Source organism: Echinops telfairi, unplaced genomic scaffold, assembly GCF_000313985.2.
Source record: "Echinops telfairi isolate 266 unplaced genomic scaffold, ASM31398v2 ScPeMD7_9;HRSCAF=40, whole genome shotgun sequence".
NCBI classification, from domain to species: domain Eukaryota; kingdom Metazoa; phylum Chordata; class Mammalia; order Afrosoricida; family Tenrecidae; genus Echinops; species Echinops telfairi.
Window position 1 is genome coordinate 15,821,969 of NW_022103906.1, and position 23,154 is coordinate 15,845,122.

Consider the following 23,154-nt stretch of genomic DNA (forward strand, 5'->3'; position numbering starts at 1 on the left):
GATTTTTTTTCTCTAAAGTGCCCAGACTAACACATTAAATAACAGGACGTAATAATCTAAACTAGGATTTTTTTAACCGCTATAAGGAACATGCAAGAGAACAAAAGAGGCATTGCATTAGGTAAATGTGCTGCCCAAGACCATATTAGAGTATTGAAGAGCAAGGATGTTACTTTGAGGACTAAGGTGCACCTGACCCAAGCCATGGTGTTTTCTGTTGCCTCCTATGCAAGTGAATGTTGGACACTGACTAAAGAAGAGCAAAGAAGAACCGATGCATTTGAATCGTGCACTGGCGAAGAATATTGAAAGTATCATGGAATGCCAAAAGGACAAACAAATCTGCCTTGGAAGGAATATGGCCAGAGTGCTCTTTGTAGGTAAGGATGACAAGACTTCTACACACTGTGGAGATAGTGTCAGCAGGGACCAGTCCCTGGAGAAGGACATCATGCTTGGTAAAGTAGAGAGGCACTGAAAATTAGGAAGCCCTTCAAGGAGATGGATTGGCACTGTGGTTGCAACAAAGGGCTCAAACATAGGAACAATGGGAGGGTGGAGCAGGAGCAGACACTTGTTCTGTTAGAACCAACTCAACGGCACTTAACAATAGGCATTTTTGAGATGGAAACTAGAATAGAAATGAACCTTTGGTTTGGAGCAGGGTATAGCCCTGGGATTCACTGTATCAAAATACTGTTCTGCCCATTACAGAACCTTCTGCAGGCAGCAATGGAGAAGGCACCACTGGCCCCAGGCAGATACCCAATAAAGTTCTAGTTTGTTTGGGAGCGAAGTCCCAGGAAAGTCGGAGCAGAATTACCTCTGATACCTGGGATACCACCCCCTGCTATTTCTGTCTTAATACTCTCAACACACATACCAGAGGTAAAGGGATCAAACAGCTGGAGAGAATAAGAGAAGCCACACTCTTCCTCTCGCCCATGCTTCAAGAATACAAGAAACATTCTCTTCTCCACTGTACAGAGGGCACAGCTTCCAGCCTTCTCTCTGCCCACACCTCGAATTTACTCCTCCCCGGAGAAAGAAAGTATTCAAGATGATCGATGAGAGTTGGAACAAGGTCATGGCACACACATTGACCTGCTCTTCAGAGACACCTGCCTCAAGGGACATACTCTGTCATACACCGGCACAGCAGTTACAGCTGCCTCGCCGATGTCTAGTGGGGAAAGTTCCATCAAGGAGGGAGAAATAAGAAACCCATTTTAACCCCACGTCCAAGCCCTGTGTTCTCCAGACCAGCGATAGCAACTGTTAAACTGGCACTTTATTCCCAATCAGACCATGCCACAAGATTCAGGACAGAAAAGGAAGGGGCCTGTAGCCCATCACCCTCAATCCCAACAGTCTCTTACTAATCTTTGGATCCCAGAGCCTCTGACGGCACTTGTTCTATTAAAAGCTCTCAATAAATGTGTGTTGTTTTGAACTCGGAAAGTGCACCACACAGGCTGCTATTATCAGGCTTCCTTTTCAATCGTACAAAGTGGTTTTTGAAGCTTTTCTAGAGCATCTGAGGGCTCAGAGGCCATAAGGATGCAGGCTTTAGTTAGCAGAGGGGCAAAAGCGGTCTCTTTGTGCTTTGCTATGACTGCAGTAGCAAGGATGGCATCTCCGGGGAGCTGTCAAATAGCCTGACAGCAATTCTGGCAGGAAGGTGGTAGAAACACCACTTTAGCAATAATGATCAAACATTTTTTTGAAAGTGTTCTTCATCCTTGAAATGTCTTGCGTTCCTGAAAATCTATTCATTACTGTTCATTCATCTATAGCAAGTCATCTCTCTATGTATCTGTCCACGGAAGTGACAGCACTGGGAGGCCGTTGGCAGAGAGACAAAGGTTCCTAGGCACAGTAGGAAAGCCAGAGACGTAAAGGTAAACAGCAGCTGAAAGGAACTAGAGATCTAAAAAAATACAAAATACCAAAAATGCTGATAAAAAGGGAAGCTATAGGAAAATCATTTTGCTTGAAGGGACTTTGGTCTCTAAAGGGGACACAATCCTTTTCTTAAATTGTTTGTTTTTATTGGAACTATGTCCGGTGCCTCAGCCTTTACCCTGTTCTTCTCTTCCATGAAGTTGATTTATCCTTATTCTCCCCAACAGGTTCATTGTTCCTGCTGCCTCCTTCACCACCACCTACAAACATGTGCAAGCTTCCTACCTGGCCACAAACCTCAGCCCACCAACAAATGACCCTCTCCTTCTCTTTCTAGCCAGGGGACAGCCTATTCCCAAGTACAGTCTGTAGAGCATCAGCATCAGATGGGAGAGTCCTTGAAATGTAGTGCTTAGACAACATCCCAAACCTGCCAAAGCAAAATTTCTGTGGATGGGAGTCCAAGAGGTTTGTGTGTGTGTGTTGCTTTTTTAACACAGATGTATTTGTCACATAAATTCTCAGCACCCTCAGGTTTAAGGAGAACGGCCTATTTCCTCCCTTTTTTATGTTTCTTCCTCTGTCCCTTAAATGTCTGCACTCCCTAAGGGACTTCGTTTCTCCAACTGCATCTTTTCTCCATGCGACCTTACCCAGCTCGAGTCTGTTGGCTACTTGTTCTCTTTCATGCGGGTATATACTAAACAAAACCAAAAGCTGTGCCGTTGAGCTGATGCTGGCTCGTCAGCTCAGAGACTACAGGATAAGGGTGAGCTTAGGGATTCTGAGACTGTAAATCTATATGGGAGCAGACAGCCTCAGTCTTCCTTCTTGTGGTTAGCAGTCCAAGGCCTAATCCACAGCACCACCAGGGCTTCCAAAAGTAGGTCTCCACCCCTGGCCTCTTCTCTGAACCCTCAGAATATTCCATTGCTTCCTGGACTTTTCTATCACAACATTACAGTTTTCTAAACTCAGTCTCAAATGAACTCAATATTGCCACCTAAGCCCACTGTACATCTGTATCAACAATCTATCCACAAAGTCATCATCAGCTCGCAGTTCCCGCCTGCTTCTCACCCCTACTTCCGGTCAATCTCCAAGTATAACAGTTCTGTTTTCACTACTTGCATGGAGTGGGCTCTGTCAGCTCTCATCCAGAAGCTCTCAGCTCTTCTCCGTTTCCTCGTCAGTTCATCTTCCTCAGTCAGTTCTTCCTTCATAATGATGTCCATCACTTCTTTGGGGTGCTTCAACGAATCCCTATTGTTGACATGGCAATGTCTAAGCCCCTTAACGTGGCCTCGACCTCTTCTGCCACTCAACTCCAAATGCATATTCTACCAAGGGCCCTCCACAAACACACACATACCACAGCAAACGGCACGGAGGTGGCCCTATCTGACCTCCTCTATTGCTACAAGGCAGGGGTCGGACAAGCCTCCAGGAGCTATCCTTCTTTACCTTACTCTGACACGAACGGTTCCTCCCACACCGCTCTACATCTACGCTAAGCTCAACAATGTGTTGCAATGGCCACACAGAACTCAGACAATACTCACTATGACTGCTGTTGTTAGGTGCCATTGAGTCAGCGCTGACTCAGAGCGACCCTGTGTACAACAGAAGGAAACACAGCCTAGTTCTGGGCCATCCTCACAAGTGTTCTGATGCCTGAGCCCACTGATGCAGCCACTGTGTCAATCCATCTCATCAAGGATCTCCCTCTTGCTCACTGCCCTGCCGCTTTATAAAAACCATGTCCTCCAAGGACTGCCTAAGTCTCACCACCCTTGCCTCTAAGGAGAATTCTGGCTGACCTTGTTCCAAGACTCAGTCCATGGTACTTTCAATATTCCTTGCCATCCATGATTAAGAGATTAGTTAGGGGAGTTAATAGGTTACCAAAAGAGGATCAGTAAATAGGAAGCATGCAATCATTGCTCTACAGAAACACTTCTCAGCCAGCAACCTAGTGTCTCTCTGGTCCTCAGCTTCTCAGCCACATAGGTCCCTTGGTCCCTTGGCCTCTGCCTTCTTGCACCAGGCAGCCCACCTGCACTCTGTCTTAGTCCCCTGGTCTCAGCACAGTTCCTCTGGCTCAGTCCCGTAGTCTTCATACCACAGTCTCTGTTGCAGCTGGTCTCGGCCTCCGCCACTTCAGACAGGACTCTAGAATGTGCTCTTCTGATGGTCTGGGATTTCTCTCTGTGTCCAGGTTCTTATCCAGAGGAATGACTTTGTGCAGGTGTGTTGTCTTTTAGTAGACCATACCCACAAGGAAACAGGGAATGGTGACTTAAGTCACACCCTCTAGTAAAGTAGATTCTGTAGATGCATCCCACCTTAAGCCTGTAACAGCGAACTCCCTCCAAAATGGGATTCTAGCCCATTACAACCAGAGTTCAGAATTACATAATAAAGAATTATGACTAGAAGGGCCATTTTTGTTTTGATGTATCCAAAATGGGTTTCTTAGAATAGCCTCCCACTCATCTCGACTCAGGGTCTTTTAGTGCTGCTTTTGTCTGAAGGAACATCCTTCTGTGAACCTTGCTTTTCCTCCTGTAGGCTGACAGAGGACAGTAGAGCAGCCAACACACTAAACTACTGTGTGTGCATGGCTGAAGACCGTGGTGATTTTATAGCAGCCTGGGCATTTGACATCCATGAAGTAGGAATTGGGGCTCTGCACCAGGTGCTTCTGCTTGTGTTTCCTCTTCCCCTTTTTGGGAGAGGGATGAAGGAGATCCTTTGTGAGAGGCACGATCGCCATGGCGGTCATCAGCGCTGGAAAGCTAGAAGGGCCATTTTATCTTATTATTTTTATAAATCATTTTATTGGGGGCTCTTATAGCTCTTATAACAATCCATACATCAATTGTATCAAGCACATTTGTACATATGTTGCCATATGTACTGTCCACAGATGGGCTTTGGGTCTCCACTCCAACCCCCCTCATTCGCATCCATATGATTGATTGTTTTGGGTCTTCTGATGCTTGATACCTGATCCCATTGACACCTTGTGATCACACAGTCTGGTTTGCTTCCTCCGTGTGGGCTTGTTGCTTCTCTGCTAGATAGCCACTTGTTTAACTTCAAGCCTTTAAGACCCCAGACACTATATCTTTTGATAGCCGGGCACCATCAGCTTCTTCACCACATCTGCTTGTGCACTCATTTTGTCTTCAGCAATCATGTTGGGAAGGTGAGCTACACAGAATGCCAAGTTATTAGAATGAAGTGTTCTTGCGTTGAAGGAGGACTTGAGTAGAGGTCCAATGTCCATCTGCTACTTTGATACTTAACATAAAAATATATGTGTATAGACCTATATCCCTATCATAATATATTAATATATTTAGATATACACATGCCTATATTTAGACTTCTATGAATGTCTTTTGCCTCCTAGTTCTTTCCTCTATCTAATTTTACCTTCTTCCTGTCCCACTATCTTGTTCAACCCTCATTCGACTCTCAGTAATTCCTCTCAACTACATTGCACTTGATCAAATTCCACCAGGCATTCTACACCCTCCTAGCCATCAATTTTAGATCTCTTGTTGATCCCTTGTCCCTGGGTTTGTTGGCTCCCTACTCCCTTTCTACCATCTCCCTCTCCCCTGTCCTCCTGTTGTTTTCTCCTCAGGGTTGTTTATTTTTCCTATCTTATATAGATATGAAAAAAAAAAGAAGGGAAAAAAGGGTGGGCCTATAAATAGTTCCAGTTCTGTCTGCTGGCCCTTATATGTTTTTCAATCGGGTCTGGTGAGGTGCCAAGCCCAACCCCCCACCCCCACCCCCACCCCGACTCTGAAATCTATTTTGGGGATTCCTCAGGGACTTTGTTGCTTTGCTCCCCTTGATGCTGTGTTGCGCTCCCTTTGTGTTTCACCCAGGTGTTGGAGGGTCAGACCAGGCACAATTCCCTCACTGTGTCTCTCGTGCTATCCCCTGCAGTGCTGTGGGTCAGTGAGGGAATGTCATGTCTCATAGTGGGGCTGGCCCTATGGTCCTCTCTGTGCCTTGGCTTCTCTGAGCAGGAATATCGTCCTCAGGGCTTGGTGGGCCAGGATGTGGTACTATCTATCTATCTATCTATCTATCTATCTATCTATATCTCTGTCTCTTAGTTTGCTCCCATGTGGTCTGGGCAGACCTACCACTCTCCCCAGGCTGTATCTTCAGTGCTGTCCTCTGTAGTGCATCTTCTGGGGAGGGGGTCAACATAGCTGGGATTGGGGCTGGCCCCCCAGACCTCTCTGTTAGTTTGCTACTTCATGCCAGTATGCTGCCCTCAAGGCTTGGCATACCAAGTTGAGGTCAGATCCCTCTGTCCAGAAGGGCCATTTTAATTGACTATTATCTCATACACACAACAGATATTTCAGCCATTATCAAATTATCTCCAGCTTTTAAAATCACAGGAGTTCTGGTGGCATGGTGGGTTAGGCGTTGGGCGGCTAATGGTAAGGTCAGCAGTTGAAGCGCACTTGCTGCTCTGCTGGAGAGAGATGAAGCTGTCTGTTCCCGTGAAGACTGACCACCTTGCACACCATGTGAAGCAACACTCATGTTCATGGCAGCATGATGCGTCCTGCAAGCTGGAAAAGACCTGTGTTCCTCAGTGGAAGGGTTGAAAAATAAACTCTGGTACATCTACACAATGGAATACTGTGCATCCTTAAGAGTAATGAGCAAAACTGGGAGACACCTCATGACATAGGTAGACTTAAAGGATGCTACACTAAGTGAAGTTAGTAAAAACAAAATGAGTAATATTGTATGAGGCTACTATCATTATTTTTTTTAAATCAAGAAAAGGTTTGCATACACCCCTCCCAGACTGATGGTTCCTAGGGGTTGGGGCGGGGGGGATGAAAGGGGCATGCAATTAGGCCAGAGGGTAGAGAGAAATGAACTTCAGTGAAGGGGAAGATAATATACTAAAGAGGGAGGTAGGGGGACAGAGAGGGGGAAGTTATTCAAAATACTGAATGCAAATAAATGATGATCTGATCTGTAAACAACAATAATAAATGCACAATCTAAAATCAAAACAGCACTCTATGGAGCAGTTCCACCCCATGCTCTAGAGCAGTGGTCCTCATCCTTCCTGATGCCGCAACACTTTAATGCAGTTCCTCATGTTGTGACCCAACAACCATAAAATCATTTTCGTTGCTACTTCATCACTGTAATTTTGCTACTGTTATGAATCATCATGTAAATATCTGATATGCAGGATGTATTCTTTTTGCAGGATGTATTTTTATTGTTAAAAATTGAACATAATGAAAGCATAGTGATTAATCACAAAACAATATGTAATTATAGATAGTGAAATATTTCTAATTACAAATTAAATGCAATTTTGTCTTGAAGCATGGTGTGCCATGGGTAATAGTCTTTATGCCAGGTACTCGTATGTGGGCGTATCTGCATGTGGGCGGACCCATCTGGAGATGGATAGAAGAGCGGTGTCTCGGTTCCTAAGACCATCGGAAATATGTGTTTTCCGATGGTCTTAGGCGACTCCTGTGAAAGCGTCGTTCAACCCCCAAAGGGGTCGCGACCCACAGGTTGAGAACCACTGCTCTATAAGATCCTTATGAGTCAGAATTGACTCTATGAAGGTAGATGGGGTTCTTGAAGTTGCCTGTGCTGCTTCACATCCAACTACCTCTGCACATACTCCTGTCTGCTTCTGATATGCCCCACTTCTCCAAATACCCCCACCTTCTACTCACCCTCCAAAATCTTACTCAGATGTCAATTCTATTGTGAGCAGTGCTGCGATCACCACAGAGGTGCATGTATCCGTTCATACTGCGGCTCTGATTTATTTCTCTAGGATATGTACCCCGCAGAGGGATTGCTTGGTCACATGCTATTTCTATTCCCAACTTTTTGAAGAGGCACCACAGTAGTTGCACAGTAGTCCAGGCCCACCAACAGTGTCCGAGGCTTACAGTCTCTTGTCCTGAAGTAAATCGTCCGCCATCTCCTCGATTCTCAAAAGGAAACGAAGACAATAGTTTTCTCCACGTGGTTTTCCTCCAGAGCAGCAGCCGGGCACGTAAGTAGCAGCCTTCTCTGGTGGCTCTTTTTTTAGCAGTGAGTGCTAGGGAAGCAGTAAATCTTTGATTGCTGGCATTAACAGGCAGGGTGCTTAATCACTGTTCCCATTTCACGAGTTTCCTCACCCCGATCTTCAGAAGCTCTGTCAGTAGACAGGAAAGATGCTAAGAGGCACGACCACAATAGCACATTTACCTGCCTAAGGCTTTTCTCCCTTATCCACCTCACACCGACCGCTTGGACCACAGGAAGTGTAAGTGGTCCAGTGGAACAGTGTCAATGTTCAGCAATGCCAGGCTGCCGATCCTGTTTGTCAAAGGAGCACACACTAACTGTATGACTAGGTAGCCACACTCGAGGGGAGCAAATAACAGACTTGCAGGTGAACTGATACATTGGATGGTGGTGGGTATGGCAAATAATAATAATATTTACTATAGTAATAAGGGTTCCTGGGAGGGGGGCCGGGTTGTAGAGGGAAGGGATAAAGGTGAGCTGATACCAGAGTTCAAGAAGAAAGAAAATACATTGAAATGGATGATAGTTGCACAACATCTGTTAGAGCTTCCATTTAGAAGAAGCACACCAGCCTGTGTGATCACGAGGTGCCAACAGAATCAGGATCAGGCATCAAAAGACCCAAAACAAACAATCATATTGATGCTAACGAGGGGGGCCAGAGTGGAGACCCAAAGCCCATTTGTAGGTAATTGGACATCCCCTCACAGAAGGGTCACAAGGAAGGGACGAGCCAGCCAGGGTGCAGCATAGCACTGACGAATACACAACATTCCTCTAGTTCTTTAATGCTTCCTCCCTAACCCACCCCAACTATTATAACCCCAGTTCTACCTTACAAATCCGGCTAGACTGGAGCATGTACACTGTTACAGATAAGAGCTCTCGACACACAGAATCAAGGACAGATAAACCCCTCAGGAACAGTAATGGGAGTAGCAAGAGGTTAGGTGGAAGGGGGGAGGGGGAGAAGTTGGAGAAACTGGGAACTGATTGCAATGATCAATGTATAACCGCCCTGGGGGGTGGGAGGGGTGGGACGAACAACAGAAACATGGATAAAAGGAGAAATCGGATTGTGTAAGATATGAAGATAATAATAATAAGTTATAATTTATCAAGGGCTCACAAAGGTGGGAGAGTGGGAGAGGGGAGGAAAAAAGAGGAGCTGATACCAAGGGCTCAAGAAAATATTTTGGAAATGCTCATGGCAACATATGTACAAATGTTCATGGCACAATGAATGTATGGATTGTTATAAGAGTTGTAAGAGCCCCCAGTAAATTGATTTATATATTAAAAGAAAAAAGAGCTTCTATTTAAATAAAAGAAAAGAAAATACTGTTTCTTGATTAAAAAAAAAAGAGTATGAATGGATGAATTCAATCCAATCCTTCCTTCTTCACAAACTGATGACCAATACAAATCGATTAAAAGACATCTGGTGAAATGGAGTAAGGAGGCTTAAATATCTGCTAAAGGGAATCACGTCTGTACAGTTTTGAAGTTCTCGAGGATTTGGGTTTTGTACCTGCCTAGCTTTCAACTCAATTTCTAGTTGTTTGCATCACCATTCAATAACTTGGTTGCTGTACACAAGCCTTGAACGGAAATCTGTCCACTCTGGGCTGAGATCACGTGGTCTCGGAGGTGAGAGAAAAAAAACAAACTTGGTTGCAAACATACCACATCCACAGTTCTCAAATGTTAGTGTGCATCAGAATCACCCCCTCAGGCTTCTTAAATGCAGATTTGGAGACCTTACTGCTTAGTAGGCTTGGCAGTAGACTGAGGATTTCTATGTTGAACTCAGTCTTAGGTGAGATGCATCCTACCGGCCCCAGAAACTACATGTTTGAGACTCAGTGAAGTCAAGCGTTTATTTTGTTGCCAGACCTGGCAATGTTTACCACCAAGGGAGACTCATCTACTCTGCCTTAATAAAACCATCTCTTGTCAGGGAAGCAAATTATCATTTCAATTACACACATCCACAAGCCCCATCTCCTCCATTCCACTTAAGGTAGTGGTTCTCAGCTAATGCTGTGACTCTTTAATACAGACCCCCCAACCATAAAATTATTTTCATTTTTACTTCCCATAACTAATTTTGCTACTGTTATGAATCGAGTGACCCCTGTAAAAGGGTCATTTGACCCCCAAAGGGGTCACAACCCACAAGTTGAGAACCACTGACTTAAGGGAAGAAAACATTAGCTGGGTGTGGAAAAGGGGAAGGATCATGAAATTTCATTCTCTGGAAAACACGGAATTCTGCTCTCTGAAAAACAACGATAGCCAAGGTAGAATACACTTTACAATAAAGGAATCCCCTACCTAACTCCCACTCCCCTGAGGCTCCCTTCTCCTTACAGCTGGTGGCAATGGGAAGAAGGACTCAAGTCACAACAACCTCCACCTCAGTTGGCGGACGGTAACTGGTGTTAGCGTGGGCTGTCGTGGCGAGAAGGGGCCAGCAACTCTCACCAGCACAGGCGTGTGCTGCAGGTGCTGTGGTGCTGCCAGTGGCGAAGGGTTCGGGAGTTGCTCTCCTGTTCTCTGCTCCTGAAAGTTGGAGAGAGTATCCAAATACCTCCAAAATGCAGAGAAGTCACTGGTCAAAACTTTCCTTCCAAACAACCTGATTTCTGAGTTCGTTTCAATTTGGCTTCAAATCCACAGGACACTTGGTCCCCTTGTCCAGAGCCCCTGAAAAGGACATCTGTAGCTCAGCATCCCATGGCAGTGATTCAGCCTCCATGACTCAGTGATGACCTCAGCCCTGTCGCGCTGTCAGTCATGCCTGGAAATGAAGTCAGTGGGCAGACTTGGTGGAGAGGGACATCCTGGTGACTTATCAGCATGACCCAGGACAAACAACTTTGTAGTCTCCCTGATGTGCAAGGATGCCGTTCCTTTTCTGTCCTTTGTTCTCAATCTTCCATGTATGCTACTACGAAAATGACAGGGTTTCTCCTCGCCATCATTTCCCCTTTATTTTATACAACACACACACACACACACACACACACACACACACGAGTGGTAAAATAAAATTACTTGCTTTGCCTCTTGTATTCATAGTCTTTGGGTCGGAGCATGCAAATAAGGTGTAGGGAATTCTCAAATCAGTGGTTGATCAGCTTTGTCATGTCGCTGGGTGTCAAAGTGACCCATCTCAGAAACAGGCATGAGGAATCCCATGACCATCCAGAAAGAAGAGCTCGCAGCAGCGTGCATGTGAGAGCCCTGCCTGCAGCGGTGGAGGCAGCAGGCGTCATAGCTCAGGAGGCAGAGCAGAGGAGCAATGCCAAGACTGTGAGGCAGAGCGGTGCATGCAATGAGTAAAGCTGCAGAGTGGGGTGTCTTTGGGGAATTTGTCAGCACAAAAGGAGATTTGTAACACTTGCCTGAACAGGGTAAAAGCCAAGGGATCAAGTGGCTGAAGGGCAGAGGTTCAGAAAGAGACAAGCCTAACAGCGTGGCTGAGAAGAGGCACTATAGAAAAAAGAACTGTATCCTTAACGTTTCATAACCTGTTGACTTCCTTAATAAGTCATATAACCGTGAATATTGTCTTGCAGTTCTGTGTGGGCATTGCATCAAAATACTGAGCTTCCCAGAGAAGTAGAGTACCGTGGGAGGGACAATTGGGAGCAAACTAGAATGCAGAGGGCTGGAGTGTAGAGGCATGCCTGACCGCTTCACACAGCAGTCGGCCTTGGGCTGCCGTGGAGTTAGATTCTCCTTCTCTGTTGTGAAAGTGAGATGTGGCTCACAGGCCATTTCCTCACACATCAGACAACTGCTCTCTCAAACTTCTGAAAGCTTTCAGACATACTTCTGAACATGAAGAGGCTATAGGGGACATACCAATTAATCTACTAAGAATCATAGCATCATGCAGGAGATGGGAACTTGACAAACTGTACAGGGAGGCTTCAAAACATCTCTGGGAAAATGGAATTAAAAGATAATGGAATTGATCCACAAACTTTTTGAACTCTCCCATATATCATGAACATTCCACTTCACTTTAAATACTGATGTAGGCAGTTCCTTGATTTATTTATCCTGTATATGGTCTTATTTTTTAAAATTTTAAAATGTGACCTCCTCCATGGGGGACCGACAACAGAAAAGTGGGTGAAGGGAGACATCAGACAGCGCAAGATATGACAAAATAACAATTTATAAACTATCAAGGGTTCATGAGGGAGGGGGGAGCAGGGAGGGAGGGGAAAATGAGGACCTAATGCCGGGGGTTTAAGAGGAGAGAAAATGTTTGGAGAATGATGTACAAATGCGCTTTACACAATTGATGTGTGTATGGATTGTGATAAGAGTTGTATGAGCCCCTAATAAAATTATTTTTTTTAAAAGTGTTGAACAAGCAAGGTTACTTTGAGGATGAAGGTGCACCTGCTCCAAACTATGGTATTTTTAATCACCCGGTAGGCCTGTGAAAGTTGGACATTGAATAAAGAAAGTCAAAGAAGAAAAAAATTTTTTTTAATTTTATTTTTTTAAAATCATTTTATTGGGGGCTCTTATAAGTCTTATAACTATAACTAACTATAACTATAACTCTATATAGATATATGTAATATTTATATATATAATATATATTTATATATTATATATTTTTATATATTTATATATAATATAATATTTATATATAAATATATATTATATATCATATAAAAATATATTTATATATATAAAATCTCCATTGGGTTAAGCACATTTGTACATATGTTGCCATCATTTTTTTCAAAATATTTTCTTTCTACTTGAGCCCTTGGTATCAGCTCCTCATTTTTTCACTCCCTCCCCCAGGTAATTCCTTTAATAAATCTCCCATAACAATATCCCAATGGCACGGATGCACACTGCGATTGAAAGTAAAGTTAGGGTGTTCTCCTTATAGTTACTGCAGTGCTGAGATGAAATACCACTGAGGGCCTCGGGGATTCTAGACTATGGAAAGAAACAAGGCCATGCTAAAGGTTGCCAACTTGCTAAATGCTTGTCAACCTGCCAAGGCCAGATAAGCTTGCATGTTAATCACAGTCTATGTTGTACTGCTGGGACTAGCTTCAGCTGACCCAGGCTGTGGCCCTTAGGTAAAAATAATGCTAATTAAAAATTTTTAAGTTTCATTGACATATAATTCACAAACCATGTGATTTAAACACATCAAAAAAAGAAGTGTGCAATCATCACTACAATCTATTTTTAGAATATTTTCTTCATTTTTGTACCCACTAATGGATCCCTATTTCCCTCCAATCTCCCCTGTCATAACCCGAGAAAACTATCCAGTTACCGTCTCCACAGATTTACCTAACCTGGATTTCATATAAAGAAAAACACACCGATCCAAGGATTGTTAATAAAATCCAAGACTGGAAGAGAGAACTGTATTTGCACTTAAATTCTGAACACCTGGTTGCAGAAGGTCATGGATGATAGTGAAGCCCCAAATCCATTTGTACAGTACTCACATGGATTGAACTTCCAGAGAATCCCCTCTGAGCATTAACTAAAAATGTGAATAGGCTTGCTATCAGATAGAGTGCATTAGAAAATGGATTAATGCAGATGTAGTTAGGTTAAAATTTCACACCTTGTCACTTATTTGCCTTTTTGATCTATTTTAAATTTGTACTAGTCTTTATCATTTTCTGTTATCTTGTGGATTGAGTTTTTCTGTGTTTTATTGTAATTGTATTGTTTTTGTTTTATTGTTATTGTAATTGGGGTTTTGTTTTGGTATGCTTTTCATTATATGAAACCCAGGATAGGTAAATCTGTAGAGACAGTGACTGGATTAACAGATTCTTAGGGTTATAGCAGGGGAGGTTGTTGAAAAATAGGAGTCTAACATTAAGTACAAGAATGAAGAAACTGCTCTAAAATTGATTGTGGTAATGATTGTGCAACTCTTTTAAATATGTTTAAGCCATTAAATTGTATGGTATGTGAATTGTATGTCAATAAGACTGCTAGAATAAGATAAATAAAAGGAAATCTCTGAGGGTAAAAGAGAAAAAGGAAAACACCAATCAAACCCTAACAACAAAAACTAAATAGAACACAGAAAAACCTCAATCCAAAAGAAAACAGAAAATAATATAAATATAACAAATTTAAAATGAGTAGAAAGGGGGAACAAATGATAAGGATGTTAAATTTTAACTTAACTAAATCTGCATTAATCCAGTTTCTACTGCACTCCGTCTCATAGCAAGGCTATTCACATCTCCGGTTAATGTGGTAAATAGCTCAAGGGGATTCTCCAGAGGCTTAATCCATGTGGAGATTCTGAAAATGAATTTGGGCTTCCACTGTCATCCACAGCCTTCTGCAAACCAGGTTTTCTGAATTTAAACTCTAATACTGTTCCCTCCTCCAGTTTTGGATTTTATTATTTACAATCCTTGGATTACACAGGTTGGTATACTTCTTCAATATGGACTTGGCTGAGCCCTCACTTAGATGGCTGCTTGTTTTAAGACAAGTCTGTAAGACCCCCAACACTATTATTTCTGATATTCACACATTACCTGATTTCTTCACCACACTCTGATATAGCATCCATATCATGGTCTCTTCATGAGGGCAAGAAGCTAGTAGGGTCATGTCATAAAAACAAATTTTTCTCAGATTAGGGTTTAAGATTAAGTGAGAGCTCAAAACTCATTCATATATCTATGGTTGATATAGTCCCTGGTCTACTTTAAACTAAATTCACGGCCATTGAGTTGATGCCAATTCATAGCGACCCTATAAGACAGGGTAGAACTGCCCTATTTGAGTTTTTAAGACTGGAACTCTTTGTGGGAATAGAAAACCCTGTCTTTCTCCCAAGAAGTGACTGATGGTTTTGAACTGCTGACCTTATGGTTAGCAGCCCAATGCATAACTACTACACTACTAGGGTTCCTCAGAGACATTGTTATCATTTTATGGAGTAATATTACAAATCGTTCCCATGGAGTACAGTATATGGTAATTCTATTGATAGTATCATAATTTAGCCAATGGTATAGAATTTAAAATATTGTTAGGAAAGGAAAAGATATATGTATAGGACCACTTTTTAGAATAAAATTCATGGGTTGTTGACTTGTACAGATTAAAAACTTAAGTGACTACATGCTGTTTATGCAAACAATGAGAATTGGCGAGAGGGCAAAACTTTCCATAACACTCAGTTACTAAGGCGGAACTAGGACTCCTGGACTAAGACACGTCATAAAAAAGCAGAGTGTATGACAATAGTGACGATATGGTAGTCTTAAATTGCCAGGTAGTGGGAAAAATAATGATAATGTTAATGATAACTTCTGTTTAGTGAGCAATAGCAATGAATAGTTAACAACTGAGGGATGCAGACATTTTACAGTGGCCTGACCAAAGTTGCACAGTTAGTAAGTCGCAGAACTGTGATCTATCCTCAAAGTCACAAGTAATCACAATTCAGTTCTGTCTTCCAAAGGAATAGAAAATCTTTAGGAAATATTACCCATCAAGACTAAGCAAAATACCAAGAGATCATATAAGTTTAGACAAACAGGCTACTTGGAGTGGTAGCTAGCTATCCAGGCAGGAACCCTAGAACATTAGTAATGAGCATAAATATTCATAGTACAAAGCAAAGTCAGCACAATTGGCGTGATGCTGAAAACACTCCTTCGTCTATGCCAGGAAACATAGAGACTAGCTACCTGGACAACTAACTGGAACAGATCAAAACTTGTGCCCATTTCAAAGAAAGGTGGACCAACAGAATGTGGAAATGATCAAACAGTACCATTGACATGCCATGGAAGTAAATTTTTAGTGATGGTCATTCAAAAAGGAGCTGCAGCAGCACTATATCAAAAAGGAGTTTGTCAGAAACTCAAGCCTGATTCAGAAAGAGGACGTTAAGCAAGGGATATATCATTGCTCATCTCAGATGGTTCATGACAGAAAACAAGAGAATACTAGAAAGAAGCTTACTTTTTTTTAATTGACTTTCGTAAGGCATTGGACTGTGTGGATAATAACAAACTATGGGTCACACTGAGAAGAATGGGAATTCTAGAATACTTCATTGTGTTCCTGGGAATCTGTTTGTATGTAGCCTAAGAGACAGTGGTTTGAATGCAACAAGGGAATACTGTGTGGTTTAAAACCAGGAAAGGTGTGTATCAGGGATATACTCTCACTCTGCTTGCTGAATCTGTACTGAGCAAATAATTAGAAAGCTAGACTATATGAAGAATACGGAATCAGGATGAGGAGAAGGCTCGATGCAGATGGCACAGCCTTACTTGCTGAAAGCCAAGAGGACCTAAAGCATCTGTTGATGAAGATTCAATGCTACGGACTTCAGTATAGACTACAACTCAATGTTAAAAAATAATCCTTACAACTGGACCAATAGACATTATCATGATAAAGGGAGAAATTATCTTTTTTTTAAGATTTTATTTTACTTGGAGCTATACTCGACATTCATGAAAGTAACAATCAAGAAATCAGGGCTCAAGAAGAAAGATAATGTGTTGGAATTGTTGATGGCAACATGTATACATGTCTGCTTGATATCATGGATGTAGGGCTTGTTATGCTATATGTAAGAGCCCCCAATAAAATGATTTACTAATAAACAAAAGAAAGCAAAGGGCAATGAGAGCCTTCCTGTTTTTCACTGCCCCTCAATGGTCAAGTAGAGGGCCAACCAAAAAAGAAGACCCTCGATGAGACAGATTGGCACAGGTGCTACAGAAATAGGTTCAAGCATAACAACAATTCTATGGATAGTACATAATTGTACTACGGAGCGCCTGAGCGGGCTCTACAGCACTAACTATTGCAATGAGATACGCTAGAGAGTGGGAGCCCAACTCAGAGGCCTGGGATATCATTGTAAGAAGGAAAGAGCCTTTCTGTTTAAAGCAGTGAACAGAGATTAAGAATCTTTCCTCTCTCATCCCAAACCAAGAAAAACCAAACAAACTCACTTCCACTGTGTCGGCTGTGCCGCACAGTGACCCTACAGGACAGTGTAGAACTGCCCTTGTAGGTTTCTGAGACTGTAACTCTTTTATGGGAGTAGAAACCTCCTCTTTCTCCTGAGGAGTGGCTGGTGGTTTTGAACTGCTGACCTTGCAGTTTACAGAACAAGTAACTACTACACCATCAGGCTAGTAGTAGTTACTACTACCCTCACTCTCTACCATCCAAGACTCCCTTAAAATGATGAAAAATATAGTTTAAAAAATGATGGAAGTGGGTAAAAGGAGATGTCGGACAGTGTAAGATATGAACAAATAATAATAATCTATAAATTATCAAGGGTTCATGAGGGAGGGGGTACTGGGAAGGGAGGGGGAAAATGAGGAGCTGATACCAAGGGCTCAAGTCGAAAGCAAATGTTTTGAGAATTATGAAGGCAACAAATGTACAAATTGATGTATGGATTGTTATAAGAGCTGTGAGAGCCCCCAATGAAATGATTTATTTTTTAAAAAGATTAAATAACAGCAATACAAAAATAAGAAAGGCTTCTGTCAGCCGATCAGAAGGCCTAAGGGGCTGGAGGCAGTAGGAGTGAGACTGGCAGTAGGAACAAGATGAAGAAACCACAGCCCAAGCCCCACGGGGGAGGGGGAGGAGCACTGATCTTAAAAAAAGAGGCTTCTGGAAGCTCGAAGCTGGGTGGCAAGCACTGAGCAGCTAGGCAAGTTGGGACTTCTGTGTTTTCTCTTCTGTGTTCTCCACTTTAGTGTGTGCCCTGCAGCTAAACACGGCAGACCAATTTATGAAGTAACGAAAAAGAGTGGTAATTAAGGTAGGATTACAGATTTTTTTAAATCCAATAGAAAGATTGAATTTATTATATAATATACACAGGTAAAGACCACGTTGATGATCTGGAAGTAAAAGATAACTCTCAGAAAGGAGCAAACAGACAAAAATGTAGAAAGTAAAAGACAATCGTGAACAATAGATTCAGGTGCTACAATATAAGTTTAACCATAACATTTAAAACCCACGCAATACTCAGTTACTGCTTAGCTCATTCTTAATGCAGAAGGCACTTCGCTTAAAGAGAAAAAGAAATAATGAGGGGGAAGAAATCACCAAAGATATAAGAAGAGAAAATGTCCCTGAGCTGAAGAGAGACCCAAGTATTCCAAGTACAAAGATTTGCTGGCTGATGTTCAGGGCAATACAAAAAAGACGCAGAAGAGTGGTATTCTTCTGGTGAAATCGCAAGACTGCGTGAACACACGTCTGCCCTTCCTGGTGCTGGCCAAAATATCAGTTACCAAACTTAAACGCAAACTTTAGCCATCTACCTTTCCTTTAATCTTGTCAGTCCTCCACACATATCTTTTTATACTATTGGTTCTCCCTAAGCCAAAGTCACTGCCATCGAATTTATTCTGATGCACATCAACCCTCTGGGACAGTGTAGAACTGCACTTTGGGGTTTGGATTTGACACTGTAAATCTTTATAGGATCAGAAACCTCACCCTCCTCCCTTGGAGCTTGCAGTTATCAGCTCAACATGCAGCCCACCAGGATTCACTAAAAAAAAAAAACCCCAACCAATTCACTGCCATGGGGTTCATGCCGACTCAAAGCGACCCTAGGGAACAGGGTTGAACTGCCCCTGTGGGTTTCTAAGATTTTAACCCTTTAGGAGAGTACTAGTTATGAAGAGGGCTCTATGGAAAATAAAAGTTTCTTGCTAATACCTTAAGATTCTTGATACCCTTTCAATGTGTATGATATTAGAAATCTTTCTGAATATGTTCATCTTCTATTTTGCCTAAGTAAGTATACACTAAGCTAAAAGAGATGGACTGACACAGTGGCTGCTACAAGGGGGTCAAGTATGGAAACTATCGTGAAGCTGGCACAGGACCAGGCAGTGTTATATTCTGTTGTGCATAGGGTTGCTATGGGTCAGAGCCTACTTGATGGTACCTAACCACCACCACAAGCCAAATGGAGCTTCTCTCTTAAACTCAGAATCTTATATTACCATGAAGTCGGTCTTTGCTCATGAGCAGAAACATTTCCCCTGGAGCCAAGAAAACACTCAGATGGCATGTCCATCACAATCATAGCCACTTAATGCAGTCAAGTAAGAACCTCCCATCCTGATGCCCAGCCACATGCTGCCTCACGTCTCCGGCTGATTATCCCACCAGTTGCTCTGTCGCCCGTGGTTGATCTGTCATAACTGAATTTGCGTCACTCCTTAGGCAAAGTAAACATTTACAATTTCATAGTAAACCCCTCCGAGGAATCCTGGGGGCATAGAGGTTATGCATTGGTTGCTAACAAGGCCAGCAGTTTAAAATCACCAGCCTCACCACAGAGGAAAGATGGGCTTTGTACTCCCATAAAGAGTTAGTCTCAGGAACCCACGATGGGCAGTCAGAAAATATTCATGACTTAAACCAGTATGCGTGCTAGCAAATGTAATTTTATTTTTTACTGAGAGTTTGGAGAGCTAACTTAAATGCACAGGAAAAATACATGTTGTTGTTGTTGTTGTTGTTAGGTGCCATCGGGTCGGCTCTGACCCATAAAGTCTCTATGTCTAACAGAACAAAACACTGCACTAGCATCACAATTGTTCCTATGCCTGAGCCCCTTGATGCAGGCATTGTGAAATCCATCTCCTTGCGGACCTTTCTCTTTTTACCAAATATAATATTCTTCTCCATTGACTGGTCTCTCTTAACAATATCTCCAAAGTATGTAATATGAAATTTTGCCATCCTTGTCTCTAAGGAGCACTCTGGCCTTACTTCTTCCAATATAGGTCGATCGGTTTGTCCTTTTAGCAGTCCACGGTACTTTCAATATTCTTCTCCAGCACCACAATACAAATGCATCTATTTTTCTATAGTCTTCCTTATTCAATGTCCAACCTTCACATACAAATGATACAATGGAGAATACCATAGCTTCGGTCAGGTGTACCTTAAGTCTTCAAAGTAACATCCTGATTCTTCAATACTCTAAAGATGTCTTGTGCAGCAGATTTACCTAATGTAACACGTCTTTTGATCTCTTGACTACTGTTTTCATGAACATTGTGATGTAAGCAAAAAGAAATCCTTGACAATTTCACCTTTTCTCCATTTATTATGATGTTACCTATTGGTCCAGTTGTGAGAATCTTGGCCATCTTTACATTGATTCATAATCCATACTGAAGGCTACAATCTTTGATCTTCCTCACTAAGCACTTCAAGTTCTCCTCACTTTCAGTAAGCAAGGCTGTGTCATCTGCTTATCCCAAGTTATTAATAAACCTTTCTCAAAACTTGATGCTATATTCTTCTTTATAAAATTCAGTTTCTCTGATGATTTGCTTAGCATATAGATTGAATAAGTATTGTGAGCAGGAACACACCTTTCTGAATTTAAATCATTCAGTAGTCCCTTGTTCTGTTCACGCTACTACATCTTCATCCATGTACAAGTTCCTCATGAGCACAATGAAGTGTTTTGGAATTCCATTCTTCTCAAGGTTTTCCACAGTTTACTGTGGTCCACCCAGCTGAATGATTTTTGCATAGAAACCCTTATGCATATCTTCAAGGCAAGATACATTCTCTTTATTTTTGGATAGAGCTAAGAGAAAAAAAATGGAGCTAAAACTAGGTCAAGATCCCCTTGTATTACTTTTTAAAAAAAATCATTTTATTGGGGCTCATACAACTCTTAACACAATCCATACATCCACCCATTGTGTCATATGCTTTAATTTTAATATGTTTGCACAACACTGGAAATTTCTCACACATTTTCATTTGATTCTTACAATACACGTCAGATTTTTTTTTAATACTTTTATTGGGGGCTCTTACATCTCTTATCACAATCCATACATTCTAGTTCTTTAATGCTTCCACCCCCCACCCCCACTATTGACCCCAATTTTACCTTACAAATCCAGCTGGACCAAAGCATATACCCAGGTACAGATAAGAGCTGGAAACACTAGGAATCCAGGACAGATAAACCCCTCAGGGCCCAGGAGGTTAAGGGCAAGGTAGGTGGAGAAAGGGGGAACCGATCACAATGATCTACATATAAACCCCTCCCAGGGGTATGGACAACAGAAAAGTGGGTGAAGAAAGACACTGGTCAGTCTAAGACATGAAAATATAATGATAATCTATAAATTATCAAGGGTTCATGAGGGAGGGAGGGTGAGGGAGAAAAGGGGAAAAATGAGGAGCTGATACCAAGGGCTCACATAGAAAGAAAATGTTTTTAAAATGACGATGGCAACACATGTACAAATGTGCTTGACACAATGGATGGATGGATGGATTGTGATAAGAGCGGTACAAGCCCCCAATAAAATGATTTTTTTAATCCCCTTGTATTTTAAAAATAAGAAGACAGTACTTTCCTCATTTATCTTCTTCCTCTTTTTCCATGAGTCTATATTCTTCATAACTCCTCTCTACCGACAGCCCAATTCTTGAGTTTTGAGCCAAACTTTTAGGTTTAGGTCAGACCTCAAGTTGAAGTGTCTGCAGTCCCGTGCCCAGCCAAGTTAATAAGAGCGGTTTCCTGAGCGGAGTTACAGAGGAAAGGAGAGAACCACAGCCCCTCTCGGAAACCGGGTCAGCTGAGGGAGGTCTGAGAAAGCAGCCTTGGCTAATGAAAGAGATTAAGGGTTGCGAGGAACACAGGTCTCCAAACCAGGGAATATGAACACCTTCTAAGTGGTCTAAGGGCACTAATGTCTTTAAGGGACTCGGTTTCCAGATAGTTAAGGTCCAGACTTACTCTTCCCAACGACTCATCTGCAGAGATCTGCTTGCGCTGCAGGAACTGGTTCCTCCTTTCCCCTGGAAGGAAGAGGGCTAGTCCTCTTCCCCTGAACAAAGAGGAGTGTGCCCCTCAAGAAATAGAAAGAGGCCTAGAGATGCCGGCGAGTGTGCCAGCGCTGACTGAGTAAAACATACGTTTGTAACTTAGATGGTTTCCTATTCTCTGCTTGCCGTTGAAAGAGCACCAAGGAGAGTGAAAACTGAGAAGACATTGAAAATATTCTGATGAGAGATCAGTACGATTCCTGTCTCAGAGTGAGTCCAAATCATCAAATGACAGCACTGTAACAAAACTCTTTCCCTTCCTACCTACTTTTTAAAAATGAATCATTTTATTGGGGGCCTCTTATAAATCTTGTAACAATCCACCATTCAATAGTATTAAGCACACCTGTGCATATGTTGCCATCAACATTTCCAAAACAATGTCTCTCTACTTGAACCCTCGGTATCAGCTTTTCTTTTTTGCCCCCCTCCTTTCCCCACCCTCCCGCCCCCATGAATCCTTGATCAATTATGTATTATTATTGTTATATCATGTCTTATACTGTCCATTGTCTCCCTTCACCCACCTTTCTGTTATTTGTCCCCCTGGGGAAGGGGTGCTAAATATCCAACCTTGTGATGGCTTCCTATCTATTTTTTAAACATACAGGTCAACAGGGCCCCTCCTCTGCACATTCAGAAACAAATGACTGACTCACTCGCATCAAGTCAATTCTGACTCAGTGACCTGAGTAGAACAGATAGATAAAACCGGTGCATTGAGTCGATCCTGATTCACAGTAAACCAAAAGGACAGAACAGAGCTGCTCCTTAGGGTATCCGAGAATGAAAATCTTTATAGGAACAGTCAGCCTTATCCTTTACCCACGGAGAGACTGGTAGGTTTGAACCACTGACATTGTGGTTAGCAGTCCAATGCTTAATCTACTCTATCTCCAGGCCTCTTTAGATAAACAGATAGATGATAGAAGATAGATAGATAGATGATAGGTAGATAGATAGATAGACAGACAGATATACATAGATAGGAGGCAGGTAGATGTAACTATTATGTGTATATTCACACACACACACACACAGTCACGTTCACATATACACACAGATTGTGCTTACCTACCACTGAGCCCACTCCAGAGACAGCACACACACACACACACACACACACACACACACGATGGAAGGAAGACTACACAGTCCTGGGCCATCCCTATGATCAGTTGTGAATGGAAGGAAGACTACACAGTCCTGGGCCATCCCTATGATCAG

At 42.3% G+C, this 23,154-nt stretch overlaps 1 protein-coding gene and 1 pseudogene across 1 annotated transcript in view; both read right to left on the bottom strand.

Annotated features, from left to right (window-relative positions):
• Positions 1 to 23,154, bottom strand: part of EXTL3 (exostosin like glycosyltransferase 3) — a 171,224-nt gene that overhangs the window by 99,297 nt on the left and 48,773 nt on the right. The window lies entirely within an intron of this gene.
• LOC105979054 lies at positions 4,418 to 4,681 on the bottom strand (annotated as a pseudogene).